Genomic DNA, 27,079 nt, shown 5'->3' with positions numbered 1-27,079 from the left:
GGGCCCCCGGCGAAACCCGCCCTGAGCGGCCCCCGCGCGCCGCTGCTGGTGCCCGGCGTGGGCTGCGGGAAGGCGGAACAGCTCCAGGTGTGCGCCGGGTACCTGCTGTATCGCTTGTCCGTGTTTAAGTGCGGGAGCTTCTGGGCAACACGGACCAAACGACTGTGTTGGTGCTCCGGGGCCGCTTTACCTGCAGGAGGTCAAGGGACAGGCAGGAGGACAAAGATACCTCACAGACCTTGCCGGCCTACACAATAAGCAATACACGGAGCACTGGCATCCAACTGTTGCTGGGGTTTTTCCTTCAGTCATCCTGGTGAAGACCAGGATGAGGAGGAAGGACTCACTTAAAGCAGGATAAAGAAATAGCTTTGTTGTAGTTAACGGAGGGCAGAAGATTAGCATAAGGATATCATGGGAGAAAGCATGAAAAGCCTTGCTTCCTGGAAAGTTTAAGAAATGAGCTCTACAGGCTGACATTGGGTCAGAATCATGACCTTTCTCAAAACTGGCATGGAAATGGTAAGGAGTTACCTTCAAAGGCAGACCAGCTTGCTTTTTTGCAAGATAGCAAAGAGGTGACAGAGCATAGAAATGGCTGCCTTGGATAGAAACGTGTGAGTTAATGGTCTTTGCAGCATATTCTATATACCCATTAAAAGGAAATGTACATAAAAGCTGGTGAATCTAGGCATAACTCTTGTTCTGAGGGGGAATGTTAACTTATTTCTCAATCAGATGGACAGTCAACCAGAGCCCCTGATCTGATACACTTCAAACCCTGTGTCTATGCACATATGAGGGGCAGAAAGAGACTTGAAAGTTCAAAGCAAATACTGATGATGTGATTTGGGGTTTTTTGATCCAAGTTTGCATCTCCATTTATACTTTTTAGATTTAAGCACACCTGAAAATGTTCAAGAGCTTAGCCAAAGAACCTAAAAAAGAGCCTCCTGGGCAACTCTCACAAATTTCAAGTCTAAAAATCAGAACTAGATTTCTCTTTGCAAAAGACCTAACCTTAAGGAAACTGACACTGTGACAGATCTAACCCAGATCTAGAAAAGGCCTCTCTTTTCCCTCCCCAATACTCCTATGTTTTGTTCTTTGATTTGTGCTAGGAGTTTCTCCTCCTCCCACAGTTGTGTACTGTGAAAGTATTCACACATCTCCTTGAAGCAAGCAGAACATGCATTTAGTGCTAACTGACACACATTGCCCATTTTCTTCCTTTCTAGCTGTATATTCATACCTCAGAATTTTGGCACCAACTGGTACCAGTTCAGGTATTTTGAAATGAAGGCAGGCTAAGAATGGACATTGGCAGAAGGCTCCATCATCTGGCCTCATCAGTTTTCAGTGTTTACACCAGCAATAAATGTACTCCAAGGGGGCAATAGCCCTTTAGATGTTAGAGGAATATATATACAGAAGGAGAGGAAGAACAAGCTAAATTTAGCTAGCAGAAAGGAGACTTCTGCAGCATTTGGGTTTGTTTTGCTGACTGACATAAATGTATTATTACAAAGCAAAAAAAAGAATTTTTTTTTTACAAGTAAAGGAACCACCATAAAGAAACTACTTTTTCATACACAGGATTTGATGTTTCCAAGTCTTTTTTATTTTAAATAAGAGATAATCCCATTACATACGGTCACTGTGCTGGGGATAGAGGAATAATCCCATATATAACACCCTGAGACAGCATTTCTCACTTGTTACTAATGCTCAAGGAAAAATAAAGAAAGAAAACATCAAAGAGGGGGTCAGGATGATGGATCAGCAAGTCAGGAAGCAATTAGGTGAGCCTTATTGTACCTCAGAGAGTGGTGTTGGTTCCCGGCACTTCTGTTTCTGTTCTGGGAGTGTATCTGCTGATTGAAAGCAGTTGAACCAGAAAGCACAATCTTAAAACTTCAGTATGAAAAGCGGGTTTGAAATTCCAGCACATACAGAAAATATTCCATGAAAGCAAATGACATTTTTACAAGCAACATTGCAGCTAGAGCCGGTGTTGCAAAACTGTCCTGTATTGCACATTGTCTTTTTCAGGCTCCAGCTTTCAGGACATTTTGTAGTGCCCTTGGAGAAGGAAAAAACTGAGTATGAACCAGAGCATCGTTTGTGCCACAACTTAAGCAATATCATTTAAATCAAACCACTACATGCAGCATACAGAAAAGCTTGTACTTAAATTATGACTGGTGTGGTCAGTATAGAAGTCAACATTATGCTGTGCTTAACACACCCTGGCTGTGCTCCAAAATGACCCTTGGAATAGGAACTCCAGGACAATTACACAAAGCAGCAGCCCATTGCCACTGTAGTCCTCTTGGCCTCAGAAGCATCTGAGGATGTGACCAATGGCCCTTTCTCCCTGCCCTCAGATTTCCCCATTAAAATCCCTTGTTTTGCAATTGCTGCCAGGAGCACGTCTGGGATGTTCTGCCTGGGACGACCTCTGGCAGGGACAGGCAGCTTGTTACAGCACATGTACTGCTCTGCCTGTTGAGGACATGGTGCTTAGGGGGGATGTGTGATACAGGACCAGGCAACTTCTGGCAGAAGGGAGGCCTGCACAGCACAAGCTTTTTTTCCCCTGGAAAACCTGCTGTAACAGTCACCTAATCCTAGCCCATGCCATTTGTACATGGGGAAAAAGCAGCCCTGTGTCAGAGCCTAATAGCCCCAGTTTCATAAGCTATAGTGAAACAGAGACAAGGCTTTCCCACTTTGAGAAACTACACCAGAGCTTGCTGGCAGCTGCCTGCTCTGGCAAGTGATCATAGTAGTGAGCCCTGCCACAGATTTGTACCTGATCCTACACCAGCTCCTACTCCTCAAGGCAGTCCAGCTGCCACTTTAAAAATGACTCTACTTTAGAAACCTCACCTGTTCAGCTGGCACCACACCAAAGGGAAAAAGAATGTTGTCAGGCTTCTTATGGTTTGAGGCAGTCACACTTTGGCCACAAACAGGGTAGCAGGACATGGAGGGGTTTGACTTTGTGCCAGCTACCTGGTGAACCCCTTTAAGTCCCACTGGAGCCAGTTGACAATGTAGACTTCACAAACTGGCAATGGCAGTAGATGTGTTGCAGCTGGTGTCCCACACAGTAACTGGAGAAGTATAATGAACTCAGAACAGGAGACTTCAAAAAACTTTCCCTAGATCCACACATAATGACAATCAACACAAGAACACCAAGAAAAAAAGGACTGCAGACATCATCGCATTGCAAGAATTTACAGTTATTAGTACGGCCAAAAAAAATACAGTAGTAACTAGCTGAGACAAACTCTGTTACAGCAGAAGGTGGGGTACATCTAATGATAAATAAATAATAAATATATAAAAAATAAATGCAGGTACATCTGTTCATATTTAAAGTTGGACACTGGTGTATAAGGTGAAATATTTCTAGACTAATATAATTATAGTATTAATTCTAATAAAAGAAATGCTGACTGTTGAAGAATAATGAGTAAAACTCAAGACTTTTTTTATATTGGGCTTACTAATGAAAGAAAACACAAAAACAATAAAATTGGTCCTCCCTTAATTTTGTCACATAAATGTCCAAGGTCACCATATGTAGTACTAGCAGTCACCTTATAGTATACAAAGCAGATGATTTCCCTTATTCATTCAGAACTGGGAGTTGTTGCTCATGAAAGGCTCTCTGACAGCTGCAGAAAAGCCTTCACTTCACTTCCCCTGCAAACTCAGTGCAATGCTTCACAGCCAACTGGGGAAGCAGTGAAACTAATGGAGCCTCATTTCCCCTGCCTAACAAGGACTGAAGCCTGAGTGAAGTTACTTTGCTCATTATGCCTCCACTCATCTGGATTCTCTGATATCTGATAAGATTGGATCGTGTGCCACAGCATTACCTTCCAGGAGATGTCTTTTCAGAAGAGCACCTTTTCCTTATCATCTGTAATTTTGCAGGTTATAAGAGATGCAAAATACTTCTTGTAGAAACATTCTACTTGAATCAAAACATGGAATTGTAACGTGTCTTTTTTTTCCCTGCAAAAACTACTACATAGGGAAAATTTTCACGAGGCCACTAAAAACTAAAGCTACTCTTTTCAACACAGTCTGCAGTTACTCTGTGACACAACACAATGAGTCATGTGCCCATCATAGATACCATTAACAGTTGAAATACCAGCTCACTTTTGTCTGTCATCTTCATTCTTGTGGGTAAAATAAGTTGCTGCCTACTACATGGGGAAGGATCTGATCTTCAGTTGTTAAAATCAAAGTTTTATTTTTAAAAATCACAGTTAAGCAAATTTTATTAAGCCTACTCAATGGAATTCTTGTGGGATCCTCTTACACATCTCTGCTTATTTAATTTTAATCTTTTTTTTTATATACAGAGAAGAGAGTTTCCCCAGTAATACAATCTTCATAATTTTCATTTTTGAACTGCATATCCAGTTTGTCCTCATAACTAAAACTTGTCTCTAGGTTAATCCGATCTCCATCAGAATACAAGGATGTCTTTATTCTTAGCATTAGAGTGTCCAGCTGGGCATGGCTAGTAGAAGAACGTGTTCCTGTTTACAGGGAGAGTAAGAGAAAACTGGACTTCTTTTTGTCTAAAAAACCTTTTTTTTTTCCTATCACTGTGCAGTTTGTGTGTACTGAAGTTGTTTGAGCTCTTGTTCAGTTAGGGATTGTATGCTATGTGTATACAGCAAACTCATCTTTCTTTTGCTCTTGTAATAAGGTTTATCTACTGGGTTTAGGACAGTTTACAATCCTACAAAAGAGTCAGTTTTATTACTCCAGCAACCTCAGGAACTAGAGCATTATAGGAAATACGTGACTTCTATTTCATTATTTAGAATGTTTTGTTTAAATATATGTATCTAATGTACAGAAGAGTGCAATTAGAATTTTTATAAACAAGTAACATTCAGTGCTTGGCTGCTAATGCTCCAACATCTTCTGGAAGGCTGCAAAACATCAAAAACAAAAGCATATGAAACAATATTAATTATAATTGTTAAAAATTACTGCCAATATGACATGCATAAACCTAGACCATCTTCCTCCACACTTTCTATAATCAGGGCTGTGTTATATAATATCAGCTTAACAGCTTCTTAGTTGACTTCCTGATGTAAAGATAAACATCATTATATAACCTGCCTATTTTAACTTTCCCAGTCAAATTAAGCAGAGAGGTTGGTGTGTTGTATGAAGTGACTTTGTCTGTGTGAAAACCTGATGCAAGAAATAAACCTTCAAAGAGCACGTTAGAGCCTCTTGAGCAGTGTTTTCCTGGGAGGAAGGCAGCAGTTGCTTTGGGGTGTGCCTGCCCAAATGCTAACGGGAGTGTTTAGAAAGTAAATTCATGGATTTTTGTATGATCACGTTACCCAGTTAAAACAATATCTATTAAAAATAAGTTAAACTCTTCACATCCTATGAAAATGTAACAAATGCCCCCAAAATAGCAAGGTACTCTAGTTCAGACAAAGCACAAGAAAAGGCTGTTAAACCTCACAGTGGGATTCAGACACAGGCTGTGCAAAGTAGCACCTTCTCCTAGAAAGGACAGAAGTCACTCTTACTCGATGGAAATAAAGTAAATAACATGGAAGTGCTTTTTCTTTGTTTCTGTGGCACAGTTCACAGCGTGCCTTGAAACAGAGCTGCTATCCATTGCTCAGTTTACTCTCTGCTGATTTTCACCACCCCTGGAGTACAGAAAATGCTGTGCCTGAGCCACACGATCCAGCAGCACACAGCAAAATGACATCACAGCATATCGCATCAAGACACCTTTGTTTTCCCAACCCAAACAATGTAGTATTTGTAGTAGAAAGCATGGGATTGTGCCCAGCCTTGTGCCTCTTGCACAAGGGTGAGAGATACATACTCTGCTACCACCACACTGTCCATCATGTGCATCTGAAAAGACAAAAAGTCTTTGTATTTTGGGATTAGAGACGTGTACCTAGATTAGGTGAGTGGGAAAATAAAGGGAGTTTGGCAGTGATCTTTTTAGGAATCAAAATCATACTTTTCAGAAAGTACCTTGTTTCGAAATTAAGAGTTACTCTCCAAATAAACTGTTTTGTTGCAACGTATTAAGATGTTCTGCTTCACACCAAACACTGAGCATTTCTAAACATTGCAGGAACACACTGAGCACGTGGAGCTCTTATAGTAACCCCTCTCTCTCCTGGAATGACAGGCAGCTAAACTTGTTTAAAATTCCTTCCTCCTGTGCTAACACCTACCTTTTGAGTTCACCCAATAACTGTAGAAATACATATCTGAGGACAATTAGCAGGAGCACAATCAGCACACTGCTGGATTGCCCTTCACAAATCGTGGCTCCATCTGTACCATTGTGCCTGTTACTGGCTACAGGCTGGGCTATGGGTACACAGGGCCCAAGCTTCCCATCTCCTGCCCCACCACACTCCCTGCTCCTTGAGATTGTAGAAGTTTTCTGCAGAGATCACCTGAAAGGATGAGTTGCTGGAGCCAGCATGATAAATTGGCCCCCGTGGCTCACTGGTGGTGAGCAGGTAATTGAATTATCAGGCACACCTTCCCTTTAATGGGTTTTCTTCCTCCTTGTTTGTGTAGAAGCTTAGGGAGGATAAAAGCAAGTATGTACCACAGATGTGTGAAGGAAAAGAGCAGTGTTAAAATGGAATGCAGCTGGAGAGTGCAAGAAAAGATTTAGTCTCGTTTGGAATTTTATGCGTAATTAAAGGGAGAGGCTGCCAGTGACTGATGCTGAGGGGTGAGTCCTCCAGTGTCCCACTGAACAACTACAGAGCTGGAACAGTGAAGAAACTTGGGACATTGTCCAGCTTGCAGGGATCTGCTGATAAAGATGACCTAGGGCCTGCAGGAATTGCCCACAGTTAATGCATCCCGCCCTTCACTCCAGGAGCAAGCACTCAGTGGTGCTGAGATCTTGCAGGGTCCACACAGCTTTTCTGTTATATTTTGATATGTGTTTAGGTGCAGAAAATCTTTGCAAACCTGCCCATTTTTCACAAAAGTCCTCTGCAGAGAGCCTTCGTGTGGGTTTTGTAAAAACCACTCTTTAAATCCTAGTGGTATTGTGCCTACTCTTACTGACTATAAAAGGCGTGATCAGAGTCCAAAGTCCTGTCACTGACTCAAATGCAGATTCTTGTTTGTCCTTTCAGTAAATCCTCTGTTATAGATAACTCATTTAAGCTTTGTTACTTCTATATTACTTTTCTTGCCCTGATTGCTTCATCAAATACTGTTGCATGTTTAGGTCAATAAAAATTTTAACATCTTCTGGCTGTAAGTTCCCAAAGAGCTCACATCAGGCTTCCAGAATCAGAATTACTTCTGAATACACTGACCTAAGCATTCTGCTGCTGTTGGCAAAGCTGCACAGACAGCCACCTTCTCCAGATGAGTTCAAGGGTCCAGCTAGATGTTCCAGAAATGTACAGGGAAGCTGGCTGCAGTAATCAAACATGCACACTCAAAGACAACATGTACTGTAAGGCTATTTACTATTGATATTCTAGTGCTTCTATTCGTTCCATTTGCTTTTTGTCCTCAAAATACAGCATTTCTGGAAGTAATCTATCAACCTTCCTTTTTTTTCAGATTTTCATTACTGGGGGAAAAAAACCTTCCGCTAACAACAGCTGGTTTTTTTGCAAGGTAAGAAGTGGTATCACCAGAGGCTGTACCACATTCCTTCTCAGAACTGCACTACTGCAACAGCAGAGAACGTTGAGTAACAAGTTTGTCTGATACCAGGACTGACTCATAAAGACAAGAAATGTTGGAAGACAGGCGTATGCTTGCAATTCTTGTCCCATTTTCCTGATAATTTGGAAATGTGGCCAAATAAAACATTAACTTGGTGGTGTGCAGGCCTCTCTCCTGGAATGGTTTGCACTTATGTATTTGCTAAATGCTGAAATCAGCAAAGTTTCTTTAAATGGATGCAGAGACTACATGGACTAAGAGGTAAAATATTTTTCTTTCATCAGTAAATATTTTATACTTCACAGAGACAAGCTTATAGAAGAGGCATGGGGTGATGTGTAAAGATACAGCAAAAGGAAATGCTGTGAAGTTGGAATAGTGTAGAGATCAAAGTCATACCAGGCTAGAAACAAAAACAGTCAACAAAGGATGACTGTGAGCCCTTACTAAGGCCATGAAAGGGGAAGATAACTGACAGAGGCCTCAGGAGTGAGATTTACAGATAGGGCTATACTAACGGTCCTGCACAAAACACTTGTGAGACCTCACCTAGAGTTATACATAACCATGGCCATCTGTGTTCAGCTAAGCTGAATTTGCACTAGAAGGTGGCAGAGCAGAAAATCTGGGATGGTGACCAGAGCAGAGGACTTCACAGGGTACCTTCAGATCAGCAAGGCTATTGGGCAAAAAAGAACAAGGGTCCCACAGAAAGCTTCCTGGGACACGAGCAGTGAGGTTTTGAGCTGCTTCCAAACTAGAAGAGTGGAGACAAGCCTCTCAGCTGGTTTCAAGGTGCAACTTGATGCAGTCACACATCACTACAGACTGAACACAGAAAAATGTTCCTCTCAAAGCATGTAGTGTCCTTTTCCATCTCCTGGAGGCTTGGTGCCTTTCACCTCAAGTACTCACTGACTAGACTATTTTTTTAAATAGAAAAGTAATTTTCTCAGCCAGATTTGGGCTGCATCTACATTGAAATTGATCTATACTGAGGAGAAACAGTTTACAAAGACTTAGATTTTGGGTTTGCTTCATTCCAGCAAAATGTTTTTCATATAGAGTTCATCTTGTACCTTCATTCTTGACGTTTCTGGGGTCCTCTGGTAGGTGGTTTGGACAGTGTTGTAGTGTACAGCAGCTTCAAGATAACTTGTTCAAAGTCAGGGATCCCAAGGACTATTCTGATAGCTGAGGACATCTCTAGCATAGTAAAACACTAGGTAAGCTCTCTAAGGTCAGTGGGAGGGGACAGGACAAAGCTGTGATAGCTTTGGGTTTGGTTTTTTACTGCTTTATGTTTAATCTTTTCAAGAATGGAACAGAAATCAGCTAATGAGAAAGAATAATATTCTGCTCACCGAAGCTGCACTGAATTTACATTTCTGCCTTAGGATAGCTGAGAAATTCCAGGCCTGAGCACTAAGGGTGGGCTTAAGAGAAGAGCTCAGTCCACCATCACTGGTCTAGATTCAAGGACGACTTCTCAGCTTCCTAATCAGAAACAGCTCAGTGTTCTCACAGATCTCCTGACACCATGCAGATATAGAGCATGCCTCCTATTTCAGAAACTCACTAAGGATTTATTCAATTATTAATTAAAACCTATTTGGTTATGATTATTACATGCTGGAGGAAGCATCCAGTTTCATTGCAAACACTTCATTTAGACCCTCTGAAGACATTCCATCATGGAAAACAAAACTAGCAGTCCAAAGAAAGAAAACCATATCATTATGTATGGCATTACATTACAATTCAGAAGGGATTATCTCTGTTTCTATTCTCTTTAACAATACGATGAGACATGCTGGCTGTGTTAATTATTGTTTGCTAAGGCTATTAGTGCAGGGTACAACTTCAGTGTAGTTCCAGTGAATTTCTGATGCCTCTTTGCCTCTGCAGATTTTATTTTTGTCTGCTTTGGCTTAATGTAACTAAAAATGAAAATTTTGTGGCAAGTCTCTGCACAGCAAGCCACATGCTCATATTTACATCAGAAGCAGCTCATACCTTCAAGGAATTAGCAACTGAGCTGTGCTAGTTTTTACATCTGTGGCTAGAATTAGATGCTAGATACCCATTGTATTTGAAAGCATCAAAGTAATCTTGTATGAGTATAAAGCAACCTCAGCTCTTGCTTAATTCCTTATGTGAACTTCTTGGAGTTTCTGCAATTAGTCAGGAAGAGTTCCCTGCTGCTCCGCTGCTTCTCACTGCCCAGATTTCATAGCACTGTGCTATCCATGCTGGGCCACAGCACCCTGCTGGCTGCAGCCACACCAGTGAGGGGACCGAAGGAGATTCAGCCCTCAGCCCTTGTTTCAGAAATTTCCTTACCCATGCAGTATAATAAGAAAACTATGTGGTCTAGCCCCCAGTAAGTTTAACTTTTCTACACAATACAAACACTTGCTGCTTTTTTAAATTTTGCAGTAGGTTATTTCTGTAAACTCTTTGGATGGGTGAAAAGTACTTTTGAAAATGTGGAAAACATAACACTCCCCTGCAGATTTTACCATCCCACACATGGACCAACTCCATTTCATTGCTGGTGGCTGCAGGGGAAAGCAAACTTTAAGCCCAGGCAGTGAGAGTGCAATCCTCACAAAAGCATCTCTGCTAAAGCCAGGGAGATCACTCCACAATCACCACAGTCAGAGTGAAACCATCAGCCTTGTTCCATGACAGCTTCAGCAGTGATATATATTGAAAGCAGGACACTGGTTTTCATTTTACAGACCCCTAAAATCTTTTCAATATCTGTGCAGACCTGGGGAGTCATCTCTAGGCTCATTAAACAATATGTTTGATATCTCAGTGCACTTTTACAATGTAAACAATTTACAAAAACAGCCCAGCCTACAGAGATCCATAGTCCATTTGAGGAAAAGCACTCAGCTAGAAGGAAAGATGAGGTGGCATATGGGAAGTGCAAAATGAGCCCCTGCTAGTCCGTTGATGGAGTAGCACAAGCCAGCAGGGGTCCAGGGTGCCCAGCCTTATTATTTCTATCTAAAACTCACTGCTCCTGGTGGCCTCTTCATCCTGGAAAACTGTAAGGAGACACCACCATTCCCTAGGAGTTACTGAGAGGCTCAGCTGGAGACCAAGCTCCCCTCAATAGCCAAGATCTGTTAAGCTCTCTGAGGCTGAACAAGAGACAGCTTCAGAAGTGCCCCTCAGGAACAGGAACAGCTGGGGCAGGGCTGCAGGTAGTGTGACAGTGCTGTCCTACAGAGAGCTGCCCCCGGGGCTGACAGGGCAACAAGGGCCCTTGGGAACTGCCAGAGGCTTCCTGAAGCACAGGCATCCACCAGAGCATTCCTTTTGCTGTGAGCAAAAACAGGCTCTGCCAGAAGCAACCTCTCAACTTTCTTCTTCTCACTAAGGAGTGCATTACGTGGGCTCGGATCTCTTGTACTGATCCCTCCAGCAGCACTTGCAGAACAAACCTTCCTAAAAACAACCACTCAGCTCCTTTCTGTCACTTGTGCAAAAGCATACATTCAGACAGGATATTTTATCTCTACTTATTCAACCTCTTATTCCTCTTCTTATTAGCAAGCACATTGCTGCCAGTATTCAACAGCTGCCTATTCAGTGGTGAGGTACCATCTGCAGGCAGAGCAGCTCCCCAGCAGTGCTGTGTCAGGGGTTCACCACTCCAGACCCCTCTGCACTGAAGTAGCTTTGAGTGAAGCCTTCTGTTAAAGCTCTCCTGTCCTCTCATGCACCCACATTCCTTTAGCTCTGCTCTTCACATTGCTGATCTATTTATATGGAACATACCTCATACATTTTGCATACATACTCATGTGCATATGTATACATGCTGCATGCAGTATACACCAGTATATATAACTTGTAGCCCACTGAAATAAGATTAAAACTCGTATTTTACCAATATTGTTTGACTAAATATTATACAGCAAGTTATCCAGGTTTGCTATCACATTCTGAAAATATCTTGGGTTTGTTGGTTGAGGTTCTTTGTTATTCTGCAGAGCGAATTTTTTGAAACTGTACCAGTCAGAATGAAGGGTGGGAGTGGTCTAAATTAGCAATGCTTTTGTGTGCCCATTTGCAGCTTTCCAGGTCACACACATGCTTCACAATCTGTACAGTATCAGTAAAAAATCTGTGCCTGTACTGAGCAGCATTCTGGAGCAGGTGAATAAAGCAGCACACTCTCTCACAGAGGGGAAAGTGGCCTGATTGTTTTCCCTAATGAACATTATTGGCAATTTTACTAAGCTGAGTTACAACAAGAAGTTCTCTACAAACTCACTGCTGCTTCCAGGTGTACAAAACACTCATCTGTACCTCTGACAATTTTTCTGGCTCTATAAGGCCACAGAACCACCATTTGGCTGCAGAATGCTTATGAGGAGACATTGATGTTTTTAATGCAGTCACCTCACACACTCCACAGCAGAACAGTCTATCTACACATTCCTTCTCCCTCAACTGCTTGTGAGATTATTCTGCTAAACACCCAACACTGCCTGCATTAGGGGTACAGCTGCAAAAGTAGCTGTTTCTGGCAGGCTGGTTACATCACTCCATGCTGCTGCAGCAAACCTTGGGGCTGCTGTTTTTAATTTGGGCTATAATGCATCTTCAGTGCTGGCCTATCATAGAGGAAGGAGAAAGACTGTCTTTTCTCGTCTTTCATCAGCAAAAGCAACAGGCAAAGCTTACACATCACCTGTGCTGTCCTGAGGCAGCAAAATTATCGTGTCAAGACAGTGATAAAGGGCAGATAGACTTGTCTGAGGCTGGAGTCCCTGCAGCTGAGGAGCTGACAGCATGAAGACAGACATCTGCCCCAAGCCCTGCTGTCCTGGATCAGTCCCCAGAATGCCCTGAGTGACCCAAGTGTGATCCCTCTGTGCCATTCCTTAGTACAGCAAAGTCTCGTCAAGGACTCCCAAAATACTCACATCCCACTGAAGGCAGCACTGCAGCTGCCTTTGGGCACAGAAACACACCAAGGATCAGGAGTGATCAGGTATGGGCCCTGTCAGAGCAGATAGAAAGGCTGAAAGCCCAAGTGTGTTGGACTTCTTGCTCCTTCTTTCAAAAGGGTCTCACTTTCTCAATTGAATACCATCCTCAGACAGCTGCAGCCAATGCTCTGCTCTCATCAAGATTCAACTTCCTTAAAAATAAGAAGTGCCAGCGTATTACCACCCATGAAACTTAGAATAGAAAAAAAAGATACATATGTAAGTGCTTATACATAACTGTCTAAAGTTCTTAAGAGATTGCATGGAAAAGAGACATGGAAATTTCACAGATTTTCAGATGACTCAGGGGGCATCCAAACAGTAAATGTGACTCATGGACTGTGTAGGCATGTACAGGTATGTGGGTAGGCTTCTGGAAGCCATATGGTTTCCTGCAGGAGCTGAATATCAGCACAAGCAGCACTGGGGAGAAGAAATGTGATGTTTTATCACATGACAAGCTACTTAGGCACTGTCTGTCCAAGAATTGCTAGTGCAGGGGAGCCTGGTGAGGGCTGGCTCCCACCAGCACTGCAGAATAGCATGGGTCCCCTAAAGAGTGGGATCTATTTACAGGAAACCCTTTGGAACACAATGAAATTTAGTGGGGTGAGAGGTAATTATATTCAAAAATAATTTGATTTCGTTGAGACTGGTCTTTGAAGGCCTCTCTGTAGGAGACCACAGTCTGGCAGAAAAGGAACATTATTGTGACCCTGGCAATATACAGGCTTTGTGAAAGCAGCTGGAAGCAATTTCATCTGAACTCTAATAATGTTTAAAAATACACAGCCAAGCTTGGAACCAGAGCAAGAGACCTGCCCCACAGAGCCAAAGGAGCTGTACCTGCTTAGCTGTGAAATACTATAATGAACGATTCAGGTGAACTCCTCCAGTCCAAGAAGTGACATGCTGCAGTTGTCACTTCCTGGCACTAGACAGTGCAGACCCACTGGCTGCTGAGGATGAGGGAAGTATGAAAAGCAGCTACACCACCAGGGAAGTCAATAGCCACCTCCCACCTCTCCCAAGAGCCACAAGAATTTACAAGGTTGTTTTCCTTCAGGGGAAAGGAACAGGGAGGTAAAAGAGAGACTTTGCGGATTTTGTGACTTTACACAAGTAGTATGAGCCTGGGCAGACCCTTGTCAACCAAAGGTGTGAGTAAGAGTGCAAGTGAGTGTGCCTGAGTGTGTGGGAGTGTGTAAGAGTGTGACTAAGAGTGTGTGTGGTTGTGTAAAAGTGTGTAAGAGTGTGTGTGAGTGTCATATTGACAGCTCCAGCAAGGCAAAAGAAAATTGAAGGAAGAGTGGATATTTTCCCCAATATTCCTCCTACAGCAAATTCTTCCCCCCTCTCTGGAGCCCAAAAAGAAACCAAAAAGGAGAGGTTAAATAGCAGCTACAGTTCTGACACTCCAAAGGAGATTATTTTTAGTTAAAAGTCAGTATCAGTGCAACATAGAATCTGGTGGACATGGTGCATTTTGGTCATACAGCTTCAGTCTCAATTCTGACATGAGCAGGAGAGAGGTGAGAAAACCAGAATGAATTCATGTTTATTTTGTCAGCCAAAGGTACCTAGGGACAGGAGGCTTGCATCCTGCTTTGGATCTAATGATATTGAGTGCCAGGAGATGGGGCATACTTACTTATGCTCACAACAAACCTGATCTGCTGCAGAGCTGGGGTCACACCTTCTCTGCACAGCACAGGTCCTTGGACTCCCTCTCCAAAGAAAACTCCCACAAAAAATGGGCCCTGTTCTGCCTGAAAGTATGAAAAGCCTAGAGAAAGCCTGTGTAGTGGGATGCAAATCTCCTTTTGAGATCTGTGCTTAAAGAGATAATCACTCTGTGGCATTTGACCCAGGGCCAAATCACTGTGGCTTTCAAAGTGATGGAAAACCCCTTCTCACCAAAGCAGAGAAAACACAGATAGCATAAAGTTATACTCTGTTTTGGGGGAGAGAATTTTGCTGATAAACACTTGTAGATGAGGTAAGTGCTGCTTTTACATTATAGCAGATTCAGTGAAGTAAAAGAGACAGAGACAACCATCTTGACCTAATAATACACGAGAAAAACTGCAATGACAGAAATAAAACACTAGTCTCTAGGTTGTCAGAGTGTCTGTGCTGATATGGGAAGAGGCAGGAAGACAGCAGAGAGAGAACAGGCTACAAAAACTGTGATCAACATGAAAATTTACTTCCAAAAGCTATTTGAAAAGTATGGACACTGAATAGGGAGCCCCACGTTCAGAAGCTCATTAGGATGCCTATCCACTATATCCTGTTGGCCTCTGAAGGAGCAGCCTTAACTGCTTTGAAATCTATTGCTGATACTAAGTTAGCAGGAGTCTTTCAGAATATTGCTGCTCCATCTTTTAGTTAGTGGATATAGAGAATATGGATTAGAGGGTCTCTCTTCCAGCTACCTGGACAACTATGACACCTTAAGACCTTAAAATTTCAGGACAATTAAGGTAAAAATGGAGATATTTTCTCACCTTCAAGAAATATGCCAGATCTGCTTGGACATGACCTGTCTCCCAGCAGTGGGCAGGGAGGCATGAGGGAAGTACTCAGTGGCAGAAGTACTTCTGATGTGGTAAAGAGATGCTGGAACTGCCCCTATGCCATGTATTACCCCTTGCCGTGTCCCAAAAGGAACTGCCTCCTGGCTGCCCTTCTCAGGCACATCACAGATGTCCTTGTCATCGGCCATCTGAGCCAGTTTATATCTAGGACACTTCAGACACACCAGCAAAAACAAAGCAGGCAATTACTAGCAATGTGTGAAGTGAGTACAAACTCAGGTGCTACGCCTAGTTCACTTGTAATTAATGCACTTCATGTTTCATTCTTGACTTGGCAAGATCAAGCCTTGTAGAAGCAAGTCAAGCACTACTAAATAGACAAGTTCTGAAAGTCTTATGTAGCTTTTAGATGTTAATCTTTTCCCAGAATAAGCAATTAATTAATTTTAATTTAACATAGTAAAGATGTCTCTGTAAGGCTTGAACAAAACTGATCATGAAATAAACATAATCTAATTCTATCTCACTGATAGTGCAATTATCTGCACAAGCAGCTGGCTAGTCAGCTGGATCCCTGCCTCCACTGGAAGGGCAGAGCACTGAGCTCTGCTCCAGGGATGGCACATTCCCTAAGCAACAGCCTGGCATGCCATGTCATCCCTGGAGTCAGAGACCTCCTCAGTCCAACGTGGATCTACTGGAACGGTTTGGCTACAGCAGCACAGCTCAGGAAGGGCAGAAGTGGAGGGTCAGAAGGGATGTCAGGCCTTTTTAAAAGAAAATGCAACTGAAGTTTAGTAGGTCCCTGGATGGAGGCTCAGGTCCAGGTCATACTTCTAGGTGCCCCTTCCATCATGAGGAAAAGTGAGAGAAATGCCAAGTTGAGGTATAAAGGCAGTGGGCATGCTGTGATCCTCCCTGTGGGATCTGTGGGGACTTCAGGCTGCACCTCACTGCTACTGGGAGCAGTCCAGTGGGCACTTATCTTCCAGCTGGTCAGGCTGGAATGGGCACCATGCATGCACGGATGGCAGGGCATGGAACAGGTTTCTGTGGGACACCAGTAACTGTGGGCTGCTCCCGCCTGCACTCCCCAGTGGTGACTCTGGCTTGGGGGACAGAGCCCTGCAGACTCCCCAAGCCCTGTTGCTGTACAGAAAGAGCTGTGTATGCCTGTGCAAGACATTGGTACTCTGACTTTGGGTGCTGTGAAAGAGACCAGAGGAGCCTGTGATGTGGGGAAAAGATTTCTCTTGCAACCTCTGTGGTGAGTTAATTGCTGTTGATTACAAACCTAGTGCAATCTTGTTAATTTGCAACACAGGACAACAGCCATTTAAGAGCAGTGCTGCATCCAGCTCCTCAAGCACAAAATTCTCACATTATTGAACAGCATGGGGCTGTTTAGGAAACAAATAGTATGCACTCCTGGTAAGGGTCAGGAGGATCTGAGAGACAGATAATAGCTACTTGATTAATAACGTGATGTGTTATATTCCATCAGATCTTCTGCAGTCGCAGCTTGCTCTCACAAAGGCCAGGTCCCTGCTGCTCTGGGCAGTGCAGGCAGAAGAGCTGCTGTACAGTGCCCTGCTCCTGGCTAAGGAGCCCATCGTGCAGCTGAACCTCTGGATTCTCTCTCATCCATACTGCAGGAGCAGTCCTGTCCCTGTACATTGGCAGGGCAAGGAGCAGGAAAGAGGTGACCTGAGTGGCAAGGTCACTTGAGCAAGGCCACCCAGCAGGCCAGCAGCACAGCCACATGCAAGGCTCCACTGAATGCATGACCAAGATCTGGACACAGTGCCCCAAGTTTTCTCCAGGGCAGGGAGAAAATGAACTGATTTGCAGCTGGACACAAATTTCCAGCCTTTCTGCTAAACAGCCCTTCAGGTGACACTCTTCGATATTCTGGCAGAGAAAGAGAAAGAACTGCTACTCCTCACTTAGAGACTTCAGTTGCCCTCCCAGAAGAACAAAAAGGGGAAATGGGATAAGGCCAGGCTGCACCAAAGCAGGGCAGGAAATATTCACTGTCTGTGGATGTGCGCTCAGGCAAGATTGACAATGTTCTCTTTCACCTCATCTTGTGAACAAAGACATTTCCTACTGCTGAGAGAAAAACCATCACATCTGTACATGATGCTTGACAATTTTTTATTCTAACACCACAGTAAATGATTGCTTTATATAACACATACTGAAAGGTGGGGTTTGTAACAAATTAGTTTTACCTTATTTTCTTTCGTTCAAATGTCATAATGTCACATATGCAGCTCTGCAGCATGCCTGCCTTCTCCCTAAGCTTACATTGTCCCTTCCCAGAGGAATGGGAGCAAGAGCAGCTCTACTGAGCTGCAGATTTCTTTGTGGCTGTCCCTGATGGATGATGGTGACATAAGCTGACTGTCTTGGGGATTTCACATAAGCTGAAGCTTGGAAGGCTGAGCTACAGGAGAAGCGTCAAAGCACCCAGGAGCCCAAAATAGGAAGGAGAAGGAGGCGTGTGGACTGAAGTGGCTCAAAAGGACTAGATCTGGACAGATTAAATATAAATTGCCATGAATGTAGGGTGGGTCTAAACCATCTCCAGCAAGACAGGAATGAGGTATCCTGCAGGCACAGAGAGTAGAGTGCTCATAAATAAAAATACCTCCCCTCTTTTCCCTGCAACCAAAGCAAGAAATCCCAAATCAAAGTCTTGTTCAGTTAAAAGCTATTAGTACTGAAAATATTTTGGATCAATTGGAAAAGATAAGTTTTGAAGCAGTAAAACACAGGTAACAGTGACCAGAAAGGAAAGAAGCCAAGTGAGTATGGAGGCTCCTGATGTAGTCTGAAAGCACTGGTTGCTACCTTCTACACCATCAGAGGCATCTGGAGTGACACCCAGATACAAACAAGGCTTTCACAGCTCATGTGGGAATTAAAGTACGGTTTCAGCCTCAGTTGTTGCTAACATTACTTCAGCTGGGAGTGAAGGTGTGCAGCTGCAGAACCTCTTTAGGGATGGATCATCAATCTGTGCAGGCTGACACTCAGAAAAAAACAGTAATATAAAAAAAAACCCAGAACACCGAGATATGAAACTTCAAGCTTTGACTTGCTAATATATTCTCACAGAGTGTGAAGCTGGGGCAATAGCATGCAGCTGTGTTTTATGGATGTGTGTGAAAAGGGCAGGGATGAAATCACTGAACTGCTGTTGTCACATTCAGGGATGACTGGTAGAGTTCAGGAAGGGGAAGTGTTCATCATCCCTGACGAGCTGTATGTGAACAGCGATGAGAAATGCTGTCATTCCACTGCTAAATCCAAATCAACACATTCACCTTTAATCTAGTGCATTTTAAAAAGCATTAGTCAGATTGGCACATGACACTGGTTACCCCAGAAGGAATAGTAAGTAAAGCTTAGAGGCTTCTAAGCAGTTTATAGGCTGTACATTATGCTTGAGTGCCTCCTCTAAGTAAAAACCCACAAAATCCTTCATCTCCAACACCTTCAGGAGCAGCAGAACTGACAAGAAGCCACGTAAGGAGCTGACACAAGTCGCAGGGTCAGCCCCCAGCACAGAGGTACTACCTCGCAGCAGAGCAGATGTCCCTGCAGGGCTGTCCCACCACCACCACAGGCACCAAGGCACTTCAACATCTTGCTTGCTGACTCTGCATCAGCATGTGACACCTCCCAGACCTCCAGGATTATACATCTATCCCTGTTCTACATACCACAGTCACTCTGGACTCTGTGGTTCACTGCCCCCGAGATCAAGGGAGTTCATATCTGTGTGAGATCCTATGTGAGTAAGTAGAAGTACACAGTCATGAAAGCATGGTGGAGAAAATAATCCTAATAGGAACTGGGGGAGAACTCCCAGCAAGGAACCAGATCCTGCCTGGTGCCTCTGTAGGGGATGACTGGACACAATTCCCTTTGCAGGTCAACGTTATTCATATGTAAATCAAAAGCTGGTTCAAAGGGTTCTGTTGAATTCTTGATTCCCCCTGACTCCGGCTTTCACTTTTTCCTCTCTATGCCAAGAGCTTAGTCAGAAGTCTTTTAATCACTGGAAACATCTCAATTATATTATTGACCAGAATGTGAGTATCTGCAAACTGCAACAGGGGAAAGCTTTAGCTGTCCAAGTTTGAGGGTATGGAGGAAGCTTGTGTGCTATCAATTTTTAGCTAAAGCTGACAGAGAGGAGGCTAAAACCAGCTGTGATCCTCTCTGCCAGCTCCTTCAAGGGCACAGCAGCCACGAAGGTTGCATTGTGCCCACATAATCACAGGCACCTCATGGCTGTGTGTGAAGTTTTGAATTCTCTCTGTTAAGGGAAGGAATTGCACAGGAGGTGGTTTTTGCATCCTTAGAGGCAACTTGGCAAGCCCCAAAAATGCTTTGTTCCGAAGGCGAGGCTTTGTAGGAGTGCCCCATCACCTGATCCGCATGAATAAGCCTTTTCCTATTTAAGATTCACTCCCAGCTGGTGGACCATGAACTGCTGAGCCCTTACTGAAAGGCAGGGCTGATGGAGGCAGGAGAGCCAAGGAGTTAAGCAGCCACCAGCCAGTGAACAGGAGAGCAGAGATTTAGCTGTGCGTGGAACAAAGACAAAGGTGAGGCTGATTACAGAGGCAGAGTGAAGGGAGAGCATAGACACAGGAGACTGCAGTGCCTCAGGATGTATGGAACCCATCAGAGAGACACACGGTGATGGGAGCTCCAGTGTATACTGGCAGAGCTTGTGAAAAGGGAATGGATAAGAATACATTATTGTCAATCAAGAGCATACTAATTTACAACAAACCTCTAAGAAACCTCCCTCTGATCCCAAATTCCCAGTTCCAATAGGCAAATTGATCATCTCTAGGAAATGAGAAATTGGCTGAGCTGAGGAATTCAAGACCAAAAGTGGAAGAAAAGCTATTAAGCTGCTATGGTACTTGTATCTCATGCAAAAGAGGTAAGGTCTGAAGCAGCACAGCAGCCAAAGGCACACTTAACCACCTTAGAAGAGTAGTTGGAGCATGCAGAAATTCTCAGTGGAATGGAATAGGGAATAAAAGCAAAGGCACCAATACACATGGGTCAAAAGCATCTGGTTATCACCTCTGGCAATCCTCAGACCAAATGACACCTCACAGGAGGTGTTACACAAACAGACAAGTTTAGTCAGCTACATGAGAAAAAGTAGATCAAAGGAAGGAGAAGAGAGGGTCTTTCTACAGAGAAAATGGGTAAATGCTAATCTCAGGATGGCCCCAAGCCAAATTAACTCTTTGCCTAACTTTCCAATATAAAACCAATAATGTTGGACATGATGTAAGAAGCAAGATAGATAATGCAATAAATAAATACTAATTCACCATTTTTTCAGTGCAGAGATGGGGGAAATAACCATTATTTTGCATATTGGAGTGGACTGACATAAGAGGCTGCAGAAACAGCAGGATTTGAGCACATCTGGGGCATTAGGATGTGACTAGGGAAATGCAAAACAATATCTGTTCTTAAGAAGGGAGAAGTGATAGGGAAAGGTTGAGGCTTGGTAGTTTAACTGCAGCAGGAAGCCAGATCTTAAAACAAATTTTGAAATAGTGCAAGATAATGAAGAATAAAATAACAATAAATGTGGACTTTACAAAGAGGAATGTTGTCAGACTTTGTTCTTTCTTCCTTTGAAAGTCAAATGAAGACTTGGAGCTCATCCCTTCGAACTTCAGAGAAGTGGCTGACACGCCATCAAAGGGGGATTAACAAACTGAAGATGCGTCTTCTAAAAGACAAGGAACAAAAGGAACGGGCTGCAAGGGAGGAAACAGAAACAAGCATTGGGAGAGGCAGGATGAGCCTGAAGCGGAATCACTATCACAGGTCCATAAGGGTCTGCCGTCAAGTCTGATATGTGGTTTGACTCTCAGGCACAAAAGCAGAAGCTTGCTCTTGCTTTCCACATTCAGGAGAGCTGGATTAATTTCAACAGACATGAAAGAGCACACCAGCAGGAAACCAGCCTGCTCCAGCAAGGACTAAATGTCTGGATAGTTCTGCAAAACACAACAGGGAGACCTTGTTCCTCTGTAGAAAACACTAGAGAACAGGCACAAGAGAGGAAACAGTTATTTCAGCCACTAAGAACAGCAGCAGCCCTCCCACCACTGGGACAGTGGAACAAGAAGCCAAACCCATTTCCAGATCAAAAGGGATTCACTTGTGAAGAGCAGCAGACAGGGCAGGATAATGGGTGCATTTAGAGACAACAACACCAGCGAAGTCCTCCCCTTCCCTAGAAACACCACTCCTCTCTTGCAGCCTGCTTCTCTCTACCCATGGAACTTCACTTCAGACTGTGCCAAAGTGCTTGTATGGCCACAGTACCTGCAGTGCTGCCAGGAAGAGCTGGGAGCTGGCAGAGGTGCTCTGGTGCTGCCAGGACAGACCCCTTGGTGACAGCAGGTGCTCCAGCTTACGAGTAATTCAGGAGCATTTCTGGCAGCATTAGTCACCACCCTTGTCCGGACATATTCTGGCTGTCTGGCCAAGCTAATGACACAGACATTGCTTCATGGTGGTCAAATCTCTTGGCTCATAAAATAGTAGTTGGAGAGTTGGAGTTTCCTGCCTTTCATAAAAGCCAGGAGCCCTTCACTCTCCAGCTCATTCATGGAAGATAAAAATCTCTTGGCACAAATCCTTGCCTCACTTGGAGGGTAATTACATTGTTCAGGCTCTGCAGAGCACTTAATACATCTCTGCCCTGTTAATCTCCAGCAAAGGTTGTGACTGACATAGCTGAGTACCAGCCAGGTACTGCCAGTGAAAGTGTAGAGGAGGCTCTTTACCCATGCATTCCTTTTCTCTCCCATCTCCACAACCAGCAACAAGCTGTGGGATTGCACAAACCCAGCTTGTCATTCTGCCCCTTGCATCTCTAACCTGTCTCACCATTGGGGACATGTCCAGAGTTCTGCAGCACTGAGGAAATCCATGACTTGTTCAGCAAGGGTGGAAAAAGACATACAACCCAAAGGCATCTTGGCTGGGTGCAGAAGGTGGAAATGACCCTGTACTGGGGAAATGTTCCCAGAAATACCATGTGCCTGTATGCACTAAAAGTGCCTGGACCTCCTGGTTCTCCTTAGGACCTGCATACAGCGATGGTGAGAGCCAGCCAGCATCAGGTGTGTCCTTCTGTTCTGTTAGATAATGGCACCACGCCACTGAAGTCAGTACAGTTCAAAGAAATTAAGCAGCACAATTTTAATTAAAATTTTAAACTAATGAAGCAGGTTCCCAGGGGACATGGTAAAATATCCATTGCTGAGGCTTCACAGCAAGGCTAATTGCATAGCCAGAAAATTAAAAAACCTTGGTTTGAAACAACTGTGGGAACTGTGCAGAGATGTCTGCACCTCCTTCAGAGACCAGACTTCCCAACACATTTATCCACCTAGTCCTTGCCTCATGGCTTGTTGCAGATATTCACCAGCCATTTCCCATCACTATTTAACTAATGTGTTCATACAGACTGTCCAGCCCTCATCCTAAAGCTGTATCACCTTTGGAGCCGTCATCTTATCCCTGCGAGTCTGGAGAGCTCATTTAAAGCTGCTGCTGCCTGCTAGTGGTGCAGTGCTTTGTGTCAGGCCAGCAGCAGAAAAGGCTTTTACTATCACCATATTTAGAAGTGAAGTCAGTCATGGCTCTGCCTTTGCAATTCAGAACTACAGAACTGAGAAAAAAAGCACAGTTCTACAAAAGATAATATTCAGAAGGGGATTTGATCTAAGCAGGGCCATTCCGGGTGTTCCCACAGGGCCCTACACCCATTCCAGCAGTGCCACAGTGAGAGCAGGAGCACTAATCCCTTGGGTTTTTGCTCCACCAACACTAGTACTTTTAGAGGCTGAGCACTATAATTCACTCCTAATAATAACAACAACAACAACAACAACAAATCAGCACTTCTGCTCTATTAGACAGCTATAGGGCACCACATACTGCTCAGCCAGTGTGGTTTTTTGTCAAGGTGGCAAAGAGCTCTTGCACTGCTCCTACAGCTATGGGTTCTCAGTGTCTGCAGCTCATCAAGCTCTCAGCAAAGCCTGGGTAGCAATACTGGGACCACCACCATGCTCAGAGGAAGGAGAGCTGAGCTTTCTCCAGCCTTCCCTTGTGCTGCCCACACTAGGTTTCTTCAGCTCTTGATGGCACAGGGCATAAATAGAGAGGATGCATTCACTTTATGAAGCTGATGAGAGATTATCCACAGGGTCTGAGCACCAGGACATTTTGCTATTGCAGTGGGGCAGCTCACCAGAGGAAGCTCTGGTCACCAGCTGTGTATGCCTGTAGGACTTGACCCTCAGTTACTGCACACCTTCAAGCCCTTAAATTCAAGCATGAGCCCCAAGCTGCATCCCCCCAAAGCCTCTCCACATCTGCCAGAGCTGTCTATGCCTGTGATATCACACAGCTTCAGCTCTCCCAGACAAAAGAATGGGGCCACAGTGAAATCCACAGATGAATCCCGTTCCCAGTCTATAAACCCAGCAATCTAGGATAACTTTTCTACCTCCCAAATCCAGTCTTTAGTAATGCCCCAGTTCCTGCAGGTTAGCGGTCTCCATCCCTCATGGTCACAGTGAACAGCTGGGGAAACAACAATTTTGGAAAGCATGCAGCAGTGATCAGAAGAACCTGACAAGGACACCACAACCAGTGTTGATAAAGTGTTAGCTGTACTGCCAGGGACACATCAGAGGAGAGACACCACTGTCCCACCCATTGCTGCAGAGCAGCACCCACCCTTCAGGAGCAGTCCTTGGATTCAAAGGCAGAGGGGAGCTCAGGAATGCCCACAGGGAAAAAAACCACAAGCTATCTGCATTTCTGTAGTGTACTTGTTGCTGCCTGTCATGGATCAAGGAGGGTCCCACCTGCTCCATCTGGCCTCCCTGGGGACAAGATTGGAGGAGGGGAAGATGAGCACTATCGCAGCAACAGCCAGCAACCAAAGCTATCTGGCCCCCTGCTCCCCAAACAGGCCTGAACCTTTCTCAAAAGCTAGGGCAGGGAGAAACTGGAAATTACAGTTCTGGTTCTAAATCCATGATGAGGTTTCTTTCAGTTAGAGTAGCAATCACATACACACTTCTCAGAAGAGAATAATTTGCTATTCTTTTCAAGAGCCAGTAGGGAGATGCACGTGCAGCATTTGGGGCACAGCAAGGGTTTGTCCTAGGTCATCATCCTCCCCCTGCAAGCACTGCAGCATTTCTCTGTTCTGCTGCCCATTAATTCCCTGCATCACTTGCCTTGCACTCAGTAGAAATGACCTCAACAGAGGCCTCTGGAAACATCTGGGTGGCAAACTGATACATGTTTGTTCTTTTTGGTAAAAGAACAATCTTGAGCAATAATAAACACTCACTCTAATAGAGAAGTTTAGTTTTATATTCATGTCTCCTCTAGTAATTGTATTCACAGAATTGCATATTTCAAAGCATCTCTGTTCTATTTCCCTTCTTGTGTACTTACTTCAACAGTGGTTATAACTCACTGCAGTGCCAGCTGAATTAACATCGAAATATTTGCACAGAGTCAAAATACCAAGTCTCCTGGAAAACCAGAAAAATATTCAAATAGGTGATTTTTTCAAGTGACCTACTTCTCTAGTGAGAAATTTTCGTGATGCAGAAAGTTATTAAAAACAAGTTTTCATATGTAAATTCACATTAATAACTCTGAGTTGTACCCCCAATTCTCTTTTTAATTTTTGTCTGAAGCAGCAATTCCTTGGCATAATCAGTACAACTTGATTCTGCTCTGTCATCTATGTGAGAAGGGAACAGGTAGAGAAACAGCTTTGAATTGAATCACCAAAAGCTTCCTGATTTACTTCCTACCAGAAACACAAAGCAAAACCAAGGACCTCATGAGGACATGCAATAGCTTTTCTACCAGTTGACTTTAAAAAACACAACAGGATCATATTGGTTCAGTGGGACAACTCTTAAAAGTAGCACCTAGAAAATACACTTTAAGTACATCGTAATAATACCTGAAACATGAGTCAGTGTACCAAGCAGTAAAAGAACCTCAAAACAACCAGCTTTAAAGTCAACAGGAGCTGAGGGGCTCATCATCTCTGAAGATGGATGCTTTTTGAGACCACCAAGCGGGTATACAAACCTAGTTGGAGACCCAGCTTAGGAGATTGTGCCAATTGGCACAGTCTCTAACCAGATAAATCTGAATCAAGACTTTGCTTCACCCATTAGTCAACTTAACCTAGTCTTTTTTCAGGATAAAACATCTCCCCCGTCCAGCCTTGTCTCTTCAGGGCCAGCAGCAGCAGCAGATTGTACGCCTGCATTCCTACAGCAGCATAATTTCTATCTTTACTTCCCACCTCAGCCCCCTTCCCCTCTGACTTCCAGGTTAGAGGGGTTTCTTCTAAATTCAGAGCATCTAACAAGGGTTTCCTTTATTGTAAATCCATAAGTATCACATCTCTTCTCTGGAAGCAAAGAGGTGGGGACAGATTGTCCAACAAAATGTCCGGGTACAAGACCATCAGCATTCCTTTTTTCCTGCTCCTGCAATCTGGCTTTCTGATCCTGTGTCTTAAAACTGTTTTCTAGATGACATGCATTTGCTGAACTGCTGTACATCATAAGTAAAACAGCCTTATTCAGCTGTTCTGAGCACAGAAAGTAGATGTAGAATTATCTATTAGAAATCTCTGACATGGATTCTCCATGGAAAATGACTTTATGCAATCCACAGTAAGGGCTTTTTTCTGGGTTGCCCAATCCATAGCCCATAGTATAACCCCCTGGCTGAAAAATAAAGTCAGCAAAACTTCACATATACAATATTATCTTATTCTTACTCATACTGAAATTTGTTTGGTGCTATACCTGTGCATATTTGTGCAGATACCAACACATTCCTATGGGTATTAACACACAGCGGAGCAACTGGGGTGTTGTAAAGAATTTTCACAAAGGTGAGTCTGTGTTGGAGTCAGAAGGGTTTTCCAGGGTTAGGTTTGAATAGAATCTTCCAGACTGCAAGTCAGTTACCTTTATTTTCTGCCTGTCTATGGCCATACAGCTGTGCTGCCTGCAGGACACTCAGCAATGCCCCGAGCACAGCAGCAATTGCTGTGCTGATGGAAGGACAGATCTTGCTGCTCATCAGTGCCTGTGGTCATGCAGCAGGTCAGGACAGCCCCTGGATTATGGCATGCTGTCCCCAGGTGCCAGCAGGACAGGGCTCCCTCCATCAGCTGTGGCAGGAGACTGATGTCAGTACTCTGAGCCTGGCACCACGAATGGTGAGAATAAGGAGTATCATCACAGGAACTAGAAGTAGGTAGAAAGAGAAGCTTTGTGTAGGTGGTGAGAGAGAAAAGAGGCAGATTAAGGAGACAAGGATCAGAATCTGCAAATCACGCAAAACCAGTTCTGTGTCAAGCAGGGAATAATTAACTTGCTCTTTTTTTACTCCAGACAAGCAGCACTGGTGTTGATTTGGAAAATCCCTTTCCAACACCAGGTGAAACTGGACACCCTTCAGGATGTTTTGCTTTGAATTTTCAGTGCTTTTAATGCATAGTTTTGCTACTCACCGTATATTAATATGACACTGCAGAGGGATGGTAGGTGCTGCCTCCATAGCAAATCCAAACCTGCTGGCAAAGACGCAAGGCCTTGCAGAGGGTCAGTGCCTGGGGACATGGTTCAAGTCAGTTCTAGAGACAGACACTGG

At 43.9% G+C, this 27,079-nt stretch overlaps 1 protein-coding gene across 1 annotated transcript in view; it reads right to left on the bottom strand.

Annotated features, from left to right (window-relative positions):
• Window positions 1-3,227: 3,227 nt before the first annotated feature.
• The window catches only part of BDH1 (3-hydroxybutyrate dehydrogenase, type 1), a 57,927-nt gene continuing 34,075 nt past the window's right edge, over window positions 3,228-27,079 (bottom strand). The window contains exon 7 of the mRNA XM_017726445.1: window positions 3,228-4,970. The gene's annotated coding sequence lies outside the window, so the exon portion shown is untranslated. The remainder of the gene's footprint in view (window positions 4,971-27,079) is intronic.

The sequence above is a fragment of the Corvus brachyrhynchos genome, unplaced genomic scaffold (genome assembly GCF_000691975.1).
Source record: "Corvus brachyrhynchos isolate BGI_N302 unplaced genomic scaffold, ASM69197v1 scaffold221, whole genome shotgun sequence".
NCBI classification, from domain to species: Eukaryota; Metazoa; Chordata; class Aves; order Passeriformes; family Corvidae; genus Corvus; species Corvus brachyrhynchos.
The sequence above is the reverse complement of the archived record's forward strand: the minus strand, read 5'-3'. Positions and strand labels throughout refer to the sequence as shown.